This window comes from Gossypium arboreum, chromosome 11, assembly GCF_025698485.1.
Source record: "Gossypium arboreum isolate Shixiya-1 chromosome 11, ASM2569848v2, whole genome shotgun sequence".
Classification (NCBI taxonomy): domain Eukaryota; kingdom Viridiplantae; phylum Streptophyta; class Magnoliopsida; order Malvales; family Malvaceae; genus Gossypium; species Gossypium arboreum.
The window spans coordinates 64,738,796-64,753,779 of record NC_069080.1 but is presented as its reverse complement, the minus strand read 5'-3'; positions in this window follow the sequence as shown (position 1 = coordinate 64,753,779).

The following is a 14,984-nucleotide window of genomic DNA, read 5'->3' as shown; positions in this document are numbered from 1 at the left end:
TCATAACATTGATACATGAAACACGTTATGAATTCTTCTAACTCTGCCAGTAAGGCCAACCGATATGCCATGGTCCAATTCTCTCAAGAATCTCTCAGACGGCCCAATAAAACGCGGACTCAACTTGCCTTTTCGACTAAATCTCGAATCTTTTTCCATGGTGACACCTTCAAGAACACTTTATCACCCACGAAATTCAATCTCTTTTCTTTTAAATCGCATATGACTTTTGTCGATCTGAAGCGACTTTTAAGCAATCCCGAATTACTTTTATTTTCTCTTGGTTTCTTTAACTAGATCAACTCCATGAATCTGCTTTCTCACTAAGCTCGGTCCAATATAAAGGAGTCCGACACTTACGACCATACAAGGCTTCAGATGCGGTGCCATTTGTATACTTGATTGATAACTATTATTGTAGGCAAACTCAATCAAAGATAGATATTTCTCCCAACTACCTCCAAATTCTAAAACACAAGACATCTAAGCATATCTTGAGTACCGGATTACTCTTTCGGTTTGACCATCTGTTTGTGGATGAAATGCGGTACTAAAGTTAAATTTTGTACCCAAAGCTTCTTGTAACTTTTTCCAAAATCTCGAGGTAAATCTTGGATCTCTATCGATATTATAGACATAGGTACTCCGTGCAACTTCACAATTTCAGCAATATATAATTCGCTAATTTATCAAGTGAGTAATCAGACGTCTTGGTATAAAGTGGGCTGACTTTGTTAATCTATCAACCACTACCCAAACAGATCCTTCTTTTAGGAGTTAAAGGCAAACCGGTTACAAAATCCATGGTAATCTTGTCCCATTTCCACTCGGGCACCATTACCGGTTGAAGTAATCCTCAAGGCACTTGATGTTCACTTTTACTTGTTGAGATCAAACACTTGGTTACAAATTCGAAATGTCCCTTTTCATACCGCCACCAATCTGACTTCTTTAAATCATTATACATTTTGTGCTACCGGGATGAACTCGATAAACAGCCATTGTGCGCCTCATGTAATATTTTCGAATCAATTTATCATTTTTCAAGACACATATCCTGTCTCGAAACATCAAGCAGTCATCCGGTCCAACTCGAAAATCGAGTCGTAACTCGATTCGCATTGAGTTCTCTTGATCCGCAACTCACTATCATTCTTTTGAGCATCACAAATCAATCGGAGAAATAACGGTTTAGCTCTCATTTCGCTAAGATTGACCCATCATCGACAATGCTAACCCGTGTTCATGGCTCTCAAAGTAAAAAGAAATTTTCGCTCAAGGCGCCAAGAACTTACATTTGCTTTTCCGGATGATAATCAATCACTAGATCATAATCCTTTAATAATTCAAGCCATCTTATTGTCGCAGATTCAGATCCTTTTGATTCATCAAGTACTTCAAACTTTTGTGATCGGTAAAATTCGGCATTTTTCACCGTACAAATAATGTCGCCAAATCTTCAAGGCAAAAACAACAATGCCGGCCCAAATCATGTGTAGGATAGTTCTTCTCATGCGGTTTTAACTGTCTCAAGCATAAGCTACCACTTTACCCTCTTGCATCAACACACATCCAAGGCCCATCAATGATGCATCACTATAAATTACTGAACTCCTTTCCGACTCGGCTGTACTAAAATTGGTGCTTCATCAATCGTGCTTTCAACTTTTCAAAACTTTGTTGACATTTATCAGTCCATTCAAACTTAACATTCTTTTGCAACAACTTAGTCATAGGAGAGGCAATCATCGAAAATCCTTCAACAAAACGTCTATAATACCGGCTAAGCCTAAAAGCTTCTAACCTCGGATACATTCTTGGCGGTTTCAATCAACGATCGCAGAAATCTTGCTTGGATCCACCGAATACCATCACCGAGACTATATGCCCCAAAAATCCGACTTCACGGGCCGAACTCACTTTTACTAAACTTGGCAAACAGTTTTCTTTCTCTCAAGATTTGCAATATAGTTCTCAAGTGTTCGGCATGTTCGAGACTCATCTCGAGAATAAATTAAAATGTCATCTATAAACACTACTACAAACTTATCCAAATATGGTAGGAAGATCCGATTCATTAAGTCCATAAATATAGTGGAGCATTTGTTAAGCGAAAGGCATCACAAGAAACTCATAATGTCCATACCTTGTCCTAAAGGCGGTTTCAGACATCGACTCCTTAACTCTCATTGGTAGTAACCGGACCTCAAATCAATCTTTGAAAACACTGTGGCCCCTTTAACCGATCGAATAAATCATCAATCCTCGGCAATGGGTACTTGTTCTTTATAGTCACCTTATTAAGTCGACGGTAATCAATGCAAAGTCTCATTGAACCATCCTTCTTCTTACGAATAATACAGAGCACCCGGGAGAGAAACTCGGTCTCACAAATCCCTTGTCGTTAACTCCTGCAATCGAGCCTTCAATTCTTTTAATTCAATGAGCCATTCTATATGGAGCAATCGAGATCGGTGCAAGATGCCGGCAACAAATCAATAGCAAAATCTATCTCTATTCGGAGGCAACCTGTGCAATTCCTCCGAAATACATCCGAAACTCACGGACTATCGGGCGATTCAAATTTCAGTTGGGGCAACTCAATATTCATTACATAAGCGGATAAGCTTCACACCCTTTTCTCATGTATTTCATGCAGACATGTGCGAAATCACCATAGGCAATTTATTTGATTCATCTGTTTCAACCCACGAATTTCTCCATTTTCACATTTCAACTCTAGTGTCTTTTGTTTACAATCTACCTTAGCATCATACAATGTTAACGGTCCATTCCCAAGATAACGTCAAACTCACCAAATGGTAACAAACATCAAGTTGGCGGAAAGCAGTGACCTTGAATCATTAATGGGCAATTCTTGCAAACCTTGTCAACTAGCACATATTGGCCTAAGGGTTCGACACTTTAATCGTAAACTTAGTAAATTCAACAGCAACTTTTTATTGGATACTAAATTCATGCAAATATAGGAATGAGTGGACCCGGATCAATCAATGCAATAACAATAGTATCATAGAGAAAATGTACCAAGAATGACATCGGAAGATGATGCATCTTCTCGGCACGTATAGCATAAGCTCTAGCAGTGCTCTAGCTTCGATCTTGCCGTTAAATCTTTCATCACAGCTTTTACTACTAGTCCCACCTCCAGTATTTCTCGGTGGTCTACCTCTACTAGCGGTGGTATTCATCTAGCACTGAAATCTTTCTTCTTTAACTTTCTCCGGACAATCTCTAACAAAATGCTCATGAGAACCAGACCAAACAAGCTCGCCCGGTCCCCAACACTCACCATAATGTTGCTCGCCACATTATCGACACTCGGGCTTTCTAGGTCGCACATTACCACTTGCCACCAAGTAGCTTGAGCTTTAGACCCGAATATACTCTACCACGATCTCGTGTGAATCCCCAATTGAAACTGTCATTCGAGGGTTTGTCTCTTTGGACCTCTTTGGTTGAGATTGAAATGGCTTGCTTATCTGTCTTTTTCGACATCTCGGGCCTCAATAGCGCTTTTCTTCTTTCTTTGTTCAATTCTTGACTTTAAGAGCTCGATCAACCAATACTACAAATTCTTTCAACTCCAAAATTCCTACAAGCACTTTAATGTCCTCATTCAGCCCATCTTCAAATCTTCTACACATAATGGCCTCGGTGGACACACATTCACAGGCATACTTGTTGAGTCTTACAAATTCGCGTTCATACTCGCTCATGACATTTTCCCTCGCTTCAATTCAAGGAACTCCTTCCGCTTTTGATCAATAAATCGCTGACTTATGTATTTCTTTCTAAATTCTTCTGGAAGAAATCCCAAGTAACTTTTTCTTTTGGCACCACTGCAACCAAAGTCTTCCACCGGTGGTAAGCGAATCTCTCAAAAGTGATACAAAGACACTTTAAGCATTCCTCGGGTGTACATGAGAGCTCATCAAATACGGGTAGAATTTTCAAGCCGAATTCCGCTTTCTCGGGATCATCATCGACCTTTGCTCTAAACTCTTCAGCCCCTTGTTTTGAATCTTGTCAACCGGAGGCTTGTTCATTCTTACCAAATCTATACCTTGAGCACTACAGAATCGCCCGAGATATAGGAGGGGTGGAGGAGGTTGAGCATTTGGATTTGCTCGAATAAATTCAAGATACCAATTGTTCATCATTTGGAGAAAGGCATCCCGAGCCTCATCTCCTTGTCTCAATGTCTCAGTCTACTTTCCACAGTGCGGTCCCTTGTGCGGAGCCAGCGCATTACTAGCAAACATCATCACCGCAGCTCCTTCCTTGGGATCCATTACTATATTAAAACAAAACACGCTTTAGAATAATCAGAGTCACCACACTATCACAATATTTTTATGGCATGTATAGCTAGACTTTTACACACACTTTATTAGTCCGAGAACCGACTAAACCATAGCTCGATACCACTAAATGTAACACCCTTACCATTCTGTCATTGGAGCAGGATACAAGGTATTACCGAACATAACACATACCATTAAACATAATCGAAATATAAATATGTCATCCAATTTGATAGTGCATCGTATAATATATGTCTTGAACAATATTAGCCAACTTTAATGGCTTGTACAAATTAGCTGGTCGAAAATCAGTAACTAATATTTTAAACCTAGACAAATATGACACGTAACAAAATAATTAAGCCTACTATACATGCCATAATTCAAAACGTTTAGTTCAAATACCCTAAAGTATGATAGTGTGGATAGATCTTCATGATCCTTAACTCTGAGCAAGCCGAGAACACTATAAGACAAAAGAGAGAAACAAAGTAAGCTTATAGCTTAGTAAGTAAGTATGTAAATACTAATAAAAAAATCTAACATGTTTACACAACAATTCAAGTATATCTACTTTAACTTCAAGATTCATTCCACTTTGATTAAGCTGTCTCTGCTGCGTCATATTCACTAAATAAATCATAACTCGAGTTACAAAACTCGAAATTCAAATCCGTAAAATTTCCCTAAATCTAGACTCATAAAGCTTTTTGCTAATTTTTTTTCTATAATTTTTGGTTCAGTCGATTAGTACAGTTTATTAGTTAAAGTTTCCCCTGTTACACAGCTCGACTGATCTGACCTCTGTTCACTACAAATTGAATTTCTCTCAGTACACAATTCAAACAACCCTGAAGTCTGTTTCATTTAAAACTAGTCTCAATAAGGAATTTAGTCATGTAAACTATATTTCTTAATTTTCTTTTTACAATTTTTAATGATTTTTCAAAGTTGGAACAAGGGATCACGTATTCATCCTGAGCAAGTCACATACAATTGTAAATATCTCAAAATATAGAATTCCTTTGCTTGCTCTGTTTCTTTTATATGAAAGTAGACTCATTAAACTTTAATTTCACATCTCATTCAACCTCTAATTATATTCCTCCTATTTTTGGTGATTTTTCAAAATCACGTCACTGCTACCATCTAAAAACAGTTTTAATGCTAATTTCACTCTTTCACACATTCTTTATGCTAACCTCATTTTATCTTATATATGTATATACCACAAATCATTTTCACCACATTTCATTCACCATAAGTGTAGGTCCAAACCACAATATCACCACAAAACCATCCCGTTGAACAATTCGGATCAATCCTCGATATTTAATGGTTTGAGACACACCCCACCATCATACTTCGTTTAGTTCGGCTCTCTTGTACACATGGTGAACACTTAGTACCACTCATGCGACCTAGCCGATTTGTCTCAGTATCTCTCTTGTCTACATGGTGTCCGTCACTTGGAATCACGCATGCGACCCAGCTACATTTATCTTTCACGTAGCTCTCTTGTCTACATGGTGTCCTTCACTTGGAATCACGCATGCGACCTAGCTACATTTATCTTTCACGTAGCTCTCTTGTCTACATGGGATACATCTCATATCACACATGTGACCTAGCTACTACAGGGTGTCTCGTAGCTTTCTTGTACACATGATGTGCACTCAAGATCATACATGTGACCTAGCTACGCTCCCTCTATTTCATTCGATCTCTCCAATGTTCAACCGGATCTCTCTCTATATTTATTTCCATTCTTCCAATAGTCGATTTATATTTTAACATCAGCTAGTATATTTATATAATAGGCTGAAATATAAGAATGTACATGAAATTATTGTAATATTTACATACAAACTTACCTTGGTGCAAAATGTGGAAATTTTGCAATTTAGTCCAAAACTTTTTCCTTCCCCTGCTCGAGATCAATTCGCGTCTTTCTTGATCTATAATAACACATTTAGCTCATTTAATACTCATACTATTTATTTCAATCCAAAATCACATCATGGAAAAATTACATTTTGCCCCTAACTTTACAAAATTACATTTTTGCCCCTAGGCTCTGGAATTTAATTTCAGCCCTTATTCTTATGTTTTATGATATGCTGAACATTTTTCTCTTCTACAACAACATCAAATTCTCACTCTATCATATAGTTATGAACAATAGGTATTTTACCGATTATGCCGTTTTACTCGTTTTCACTTAAAACCGAGTAGCACAAGTTATTTAACATAATTTAAAACCTCATATTCTATCATAAAACATCAAAATACACAAATTTCACCTATGGGTATTTTTCCAAATGTGAACCCTAGGTTAAATTATTACTAGCATAAGCTTAATCGAGCTTCCGGGATTCCAAAAACGTAAAGAACATTAAAAACGGGGCTTGGAATCACTTACTATGGAGCTTGAAAATTGAAGAAACCCTAGCTATGGAGAGAGGGAGAATTCGGCAGCAACTAAGGAGGATGATGATAAATTTTGTGTTATTTTTCCCATTTTATTTCATTTAATATCCAAATGACCAAAATGCCCTCCTTACTAAACTTTCAAAATTCCTTCCATGTCCTAATTTTGTCCATGAACTTAAAATTGGTCAAATTGCTATTTAAGACCTCCTAATTAATATTCCAAAACAATTTCATACTAAAACTTCGGGATGCAAATTTTGCAACTTATTCGATTTAGTCCCTACTTTCAATTTAAGCACTTTAGGCATAGAATTTCATCACGAAATTTTCACACAATCATGCAATCATATCATAAACCCCAAAATAATTATAAAACAATTATTTCTATCTCGGATTTGTGGTCACGAAACCACTATTCCGATTAGGCCCTAATTCGGGTTGTCACAAAGGGTATCGTATCATCTTCAAAATTTGTTCTAAATCTAATCCAATGCTAAATTGAGTTATGAGATTCTGATATAGCATAATATGGAGTCCATCTGGTTGTTATTAGCAATGAATTATTAGTATGAGTATGTGAACAGAAATGAATCAAGGCATGTCTGAGTGAGAACCAATAGTATGAATAACTGTGTAGGTAACCGCCATATGTATGTGTCGTCCCAAGACAATGTTAGTAAGAAATTATTTGAAAGAAGAACATGCATTAAGTTATGGATTATTGGAGGTGGATTCTAAGGGTATATTCTGTTACAACAATACTTTGTGTAAGAGAATTATGTAATAATGAGAAGGGTCCTCTAGTTAATTTAGTACAAAAGATTAAGTATAATAGGGATATGATAATTAGCATATACAAGAATGATAAGACCGTATGAAATCAGCTATAGTAAATTGTGCAGAGTAGAAGTTGACTCATGGAAAGTCCTTAAATATAACGAAGACTCCATCAAGGTATGGTTAATGAGATCACTAAGTAATTCTATACTTACAAGATTATTATTTCTTTTCAGATTTGTTGAGAAGAGGCTTCGCTTGGAGGGACAATACCAGGACTGCACCAAGCTAGTGGCAAGTTGGGCTATTATGCATACAGAGGATTTGTGGCGCACTTTTGAAATTTATCCTTTTGAGTCTGTCTTGAATAAATTTCTAACTTGTAGAGATTTGTATTAAATGTGTTGTAATAAGTTTTGTAACACATTTCATTTTTAAATACTTGAATGTTAAGTCTTTCTTTGGGGCTTCAAACGATAGATTTAAAATAAATGAGAAATTTTAAATTGTTTTGTCAAATGTTTGCATCATCTAGTAACACCGGAGATTCAGACATAGTGAACCAGATCTGATTAAGAATGTTACAGAATATATACAATGAGATTGGTTGAGAATGTGTTAAATGATATCAATTTTATGTGAGATGTTAATAGAATTGAATTGCAAAGGTGAATAAGTTTGATAATTGGAAATTGTAGCAGTTCATAAATGATTTCAATATTATACCCTATTATATATTGAAACTGTGCCAGATATAGTTGGCATGCCTTAGGATAGAGTTATGTACGGGATTATGCACTTGTGCGCCAAGATGCACTTTGTAAGCCAATATGCATTTTGTGCGTCAAGATGTGTTTTGTACGCCAGTATGCACGTTATGTGTCAGTTACCCTAATTCATTTTATTCGATGATGCACTTTGGTGCCATTTTGGTGTGTTGATTGGACGATCTGAGTATCCATCCAAGTCCAAGTCAAGTTAATAGGGGTGGTAAATCGTAAATTTAATATGTGCAGATGGTAACATAAGATATTATTGAGCTAACTATGTATGTAAGTGGTTTGAGGTGAAAAGGAAATATGTTAATGATTATGAAAACCAATTGGAATCGAGCCCTTGGGGCCGAAACGGTCGTAAATGAATTGATAGACTCTAGAAAAGAATCAGAGCATGTGATTGGCTCAAATATTTGAATATGTGTAATAAGAATTATGAATGAATGCATAATTTTAGGGCTAATATTGTATTGTATGATATGTATAATTGACTATTGATATATAAGTAGAATTCAACATAAATGTGATAGAATTTGGTTATATTATTCTAGTAATTAATATAAGCATGTTGTATGTATGGGTTGCTACTAAGAGGATAATAGTTAGTTTATATATAGATTAGGTATCATTTTCAAGTTACATGTTTAATTTGAAGTATAATCTTAAGTCTTATATTGTGAAAACTTAAATTATTAGTGTATCGCAGAGCCCTATTGTTCAACGTATGGCTTGGTTTCTCCATGCACAGGTTAAGGTACTCGTTGAAGCCCCGAAATTAGAAGTCAGCATTCAGACCGTCGATTTTTGACTCAACAAAGTTTGTATAGTTTGTTTGTCTCGTTTTATGGTATGTACCTAGAGATACTTAGTTAAATGTTTGAAATGGTTAAACTGTACATATTTTGATCTTAGGCAAGTGTTTAGGAATTGTGTTTGAACATGTTCGTATGGTTATTTGGTGTCTTATGATAAATGGTTATGAAACTAAATGAATTTTTCGTTAGTTTGGAGTATGAAAGGTTGAAATTGGTTTGGATGGTTAATGTTTTGGTGTATTATCACTTGGAATTATTGATAGGTTTTGAATTGGTTGCTTGGAAATATATAAATGAAATTTCAAGTCTTTTTATCTTGAACAAGCTGAATTTTGATAGTAACAGGATGTCATGCCATGATGATGAACCCTTGGCATCATGATGAGGAACGGAGTAGGATTCTCATAGCAACATTGTTGCTTCGAGGTCATGACGAGCCTAGTCAAAGAGCCACATCACAACGTTGATCCAAAACTTTGTATTCTCTACAATTTTATCGTTTTCAACCACATGTTAATTAAAGAGCTTTCGTAAGCTCGTATAAGACTCAAAAATGATTATATTTTGTTTAATATATATGATTCACTTGTAATTTAATGTATATTAATGTTGAATTGAATATTCTAAAGACTTTAGTTGCTTTGGCAATGAATATGGTCCCTTGTACCTCGAACCTGATGGTCTTGTTAGGATAGGAGTGTTACAATAGTTTAAAGGTTTGATTGGTTTGAATTGGGTAATGTGACATTGGTATACTAACGATCAAATTGGTTTGTTCAAATTTGATTCATAAATATGGTATGTTTTGGCTGAAAGTATGGTATGGATGTATAAATTAGTTAATTTCAAAATTGTAGGTTAAAGTTTCATTAGAAATTGCAGAAATAGTTTGTCACGTTACAACATCAAACTAGTGTCGCCATGAAGAGATCAAATACCATCCCACAACGCGACATCGAGTATTGGTTGTTGTGATGAGCCCTATTCAATATGTTGGGTTGTGATGAGAAACCCTCGGCGTCGCGATGTCAACCTGAAGTTCTGAAAGTGTTATAATTTAGTCCTAATTCGATCTCGAGTTAGTGTTAGAGCTTTCGTAAGCTCGTATAAGACCCAGAAATGTATATATATCATTTATATACTTAATTTTCTTATAATTGAATTTTAATGATGTGAATTGAATTATAAATTGTTTGTAGTTGCTCTAGCAACGAATGTGACACCTTATAGGTCGAACTCGACGATCGAGTCGGGTACAGGGTGTTACGTTATGTGTGTATATTTCTTTCATTCTCTTATTTGTTTATAGTTTGTATTCAAACATATGTCTAAATATCAAACATATGTCTAAATATCAAATGGAATAGAGAACAAATCGAAATTCTAACAAATGTTAATGTCACATGAGAGATCAATGCCACATGAGACCACTGACATCTTGTCAAAGTATAGCTATTATTTATAGCATTATCCCCCTATAAAAAAACTGGAAAATAGTAAAGATGTTTAACAATCTTAACACTTTGATATTATGTTTTTATAAATGTAATTTTAATATTACGTTTTCATTCACCATTGAGATTTGAAATAATGATTTTATTGCATTTATAATCTCAATTTTATTTTTCAATTAAATTTGTATTTTATTTTATTCCTATTTTTTATAAATCGTTACATAAAATTTTCTCTTACATTGCTTGCATTCCAAATTTAGTCTACATTTATACTAATATTTAAGATTGTTATTAGGTTCTCCAAAAAAATAATTTCTTACTAAGTTGGGTTCACCCTTCAAATGGGTCCCCACTCAGTGAAGAATTTACCAAGTTCTATTTATTTTTAATAAGCAATAGATATTATTCTGAAGGTAATTTTATCCTTTCATATAAAATCTAGAAAAATATTTTCACATGATAGGACTCTAACTTGGAATTGGGCAAAAACTGTTTACATACCAAAGTAAAAAAAAATGGTATAGTTTAGGGGCCAATGTAACACCCCTAACCCGTATCCTCGTCGAAACAAGTTTACAGAGCATTATCGGAATTTATAGAACAATTACAGATAATTCATGTCATTTACTAATCATAGCCAAAAATAATCATACCGCCCCTTGAATGGACCCTCGAGGCCTAATTTAAGCATTAGAAACAAGTTGGGACTAAACAGGGATCTCACAGAATTTTTTGCAAAAGTTCAAAATTTTTCTTTAATACAGGGGTCACACGCCTATGTGAGTAGCCACACGGTCAAATGTCACGCCCATGTCGCAAGCCATGTGGGCATTCGAAATGAAGTAAACGGCCATGTTCCAGCCCATGTCCTTACCCGCGTAACTCTCTGATTTGGGTCACATGGCCAGCCACACACCCGTGTGCTAGGTCGTGTGGTCAATTTAATTTTCAAAATTTAAGTGCAGGGTTCACACGACCAAGACACACGCCCGTGTTCTAGGCTGTGTGTCACATATGGCTGAGACACACACCCGTGTCTCTGCCAGTGTGCCTAATTTTGAGCATTCTATTTCTAAATTTTGAGATGCAGGGGACACACGACCAAACCACCTACCCATGTGTCCGGCCATGTGTCACACACGGTCTAGACACACGCCCGTGTGTCTACCCGTGTGGAAAAATTAAAGCCATTTCCTAGCATTATTTCTCACCTAAATTTGCCATTAACCTATAACAACACTTATACATATATAAAACCCAATTTAATACATATTATCCAAGCCAATTGTAAGAATTATGTGTGATATATTATCACATATGTTCATGCATTTCCAAACTTACCTTATTATCAAAAATTTTATATATTATTTATGATATAACCTTATGATATATATATACCAAAAATACCATCACTAACCATTTTAATGGCTAGATTACAAACATCCATTTACATGTTAACATTGGCAAAGTTTGCCTATACATGCCATTATACCAAAATAAGTTTACTATTTATACCAAAATGAGCTGGTGGATACTGTAATGATGCTCCGACCAATCTCCAACCTTTGCGAGCTTCCGAGCACTATAAAATAAAGAAAAAGAAAACCTAATAAGCATTTAATGTTTAGTAAGTTCATATAACAGGAATTAAACCTATCAATCATATTCATTTAAATAAGAATAAGAATAACATGTTTCCCAACAAATTGACAAGTTTGTCTAATCACATATACTAACTTAAGCAAGTTAGTCATGTAACACCCCAAACCCGAATCCGTCATCGAAACAGGGTTGCAGAGCGTTACCAGAGTTTTCAAAACATTTACAGATAATCATGTCAATTATTGTTCATTTTTTGAGATTATTCATACGTCCCTTAAATGGAACCTCGAGGCCTTATATGAGCTTTAAAATCGAATCGAGACTTAATCGGAAACTATAAAAGTTTTTAGTGAAATTTCAAAATTTTTGCAAGTTACAAGGTTCACACGCCCGTGTGTTCCAGGCCGTGTAGCACACACGGTTGAGACACATGCACATGTCTCTACCCGTGTGTTCAATTCTGATCATTCTGTTTCTCGAATTTAAGATGCAGGGGACACGCGGCCTAGCTAGACACCCATGTACCATGCCGTGTGTCATACATGGCCTAGACACACACCTGTGTGTCTACCCGTGTAGACAAAGTAAAGTCATTTCTAGCTTCATTTCTCACCCAAAATTTTACCATTATCCTACACCAAAATTTACATCCAAATACCTACCAATCCAAGCATTGATTTTAAACAAATTTTAACATCTAATATGATATAACATAGCATCCATACATGTTTAAATTCTTACATTTTGTTTAACCTAAACATTGAACATCATTTGGTCATTTATACTTAACACATAAGTGTTTATCATGCATTATGCTTTATAAGTACCAAAACATACCATTACTAGCCATTCCAATGGCTAGATTACAAATAACATATTTAAGCCATCTATGGCCAAATTAGCCTATACATGCCATTATACCAAAATATGTGTACTATTTATACCAAAATAAGTTTGTGGATAGTGTGATTATGCTTCAAGTGATCTCCAACCTTCGCGCGAGCTTTCGAGCACTATAAAACATGGCAAATAAAACTAAATAAGCATTACATGCTTAGTAAGTTTGTATAACAGGAATTAAAACTTACCAATTTACATTTATTAACATTTAGCATTCAATAACTGCTTTTCATCAATTTGGAAAATTTACCTATACACATGCACTCAATCAAACAAGTTAGTTACATAAATGTTCACATATGCATCAAGTAAGCATAGATGAGCTCATCATACTATATTCTTTCAAGACATCATTCATTTCATCTCATAATTCTCATATTATGTCAAGTATTTTATCCGTTGAATTATTGAAATTTCGATGGATATTCAAATAGTTGAGTGTACAATTTAATAACCTGCCAATTTATATTCAGGAGTACCCATTAGGGCACTTAATCGAAAAACACACTCTCGAGCCTCATAACATATAACAGGATTACCAGTCCAGGCTAAATCCTTTTTGTAATATATGCTCAGAAGAGCTTAATTAAGATTACCAGTCTAGCCTAATTCCTAATTGTAACATATGCTCGAGAGGGATTATATCTAGATTACCAGTCCAGGCTAAATCCCGTTAGCAACAATGTAAGACCTCATTCAGTAAGGAAATTTCGTTTATCCATCGAAATCCAATATTCAAACAGAATTTAACTCTTTTCAAACAATCTCAAGCATGTAATCATTTCTTATGTTATAACATTTAAATTAACACACATAAATACAAAACACATTCCATTTAACACAACATTCAATTTATCATATTTACAAGCTCAATTAAGTTACGTGAACTTACCTTGACACGTGTTCGCGTATCTAAATCTGCTAATCCAAAACTTTCTCTTTTCTTCGATCTAGCTTTGAATTTGTGTTATCTGGATCTATATAAATGAATTTATTTACCAATTTATCACATTTCACATTCAAGTTGACTCAATTTACATCCCAGGCAAAATTATCATTTTGCCCTCAACTTTTCCATAAATTCTAATTTCGTCCCTAGGCTCGGAAAGTAAAATTTATGCAATTTACTCCTTATTCCAAGTCTAACCAAAATTTCACTATAAAATTTACAGCACATACATTCTAGAAAATTTAAATTTTTTCTTCAATTTTCACAACTTCACATTTTAGTCCCTAAATCATGTTTTCATAAAAAATCACTTTTTAAAAGTTGTTTATCTATCAACAACCTTTCATTTTCTACCATAAATTTCAAATTTTTAGCATATTCATTGTTGACATAATTTCCATACTTTAATAACTTTTCAAATTGATCCCTCGAATAGATAGAGTAAGCTATCCCATTTTCAAAAATATCAAAATTACTAAAAACGGGACAAGAAAATTTACCCAATTAAGTCAAGAAAGTTTCTTCTCTCTCTCTTCGGGTTTCCATGTATTTTTAGGATGAAGATGACATAAAATAAGATGATATTTCTTTTATCATCTTTTAATTAATTAATTTAATTTAATTTTCAATTTAGTCCTTGCCATTTTTCTAAATTTCCATGGATGAGTCACCAAAAATATCTACATACTTTTCTTTAATAGTCTAATTGCCATATAAGGACCTCAAGTTTTGAATTCCATAGCTATTTAATTCTTCTAGCTACTAGAATTTAACTTTTACATTTTATGCGATTTGGTCCTTCCCGTAATTAAAGACATAATCGGTAAAATTTTCTTATCAGAATTTACACATGACATTTCTAACATAATACATACCCTGTAATAAAATTAAAATAAATTTTATTTTCGACTCAAATTTGTGGTCCCGAAACTACTGTTCCGATTTCATTG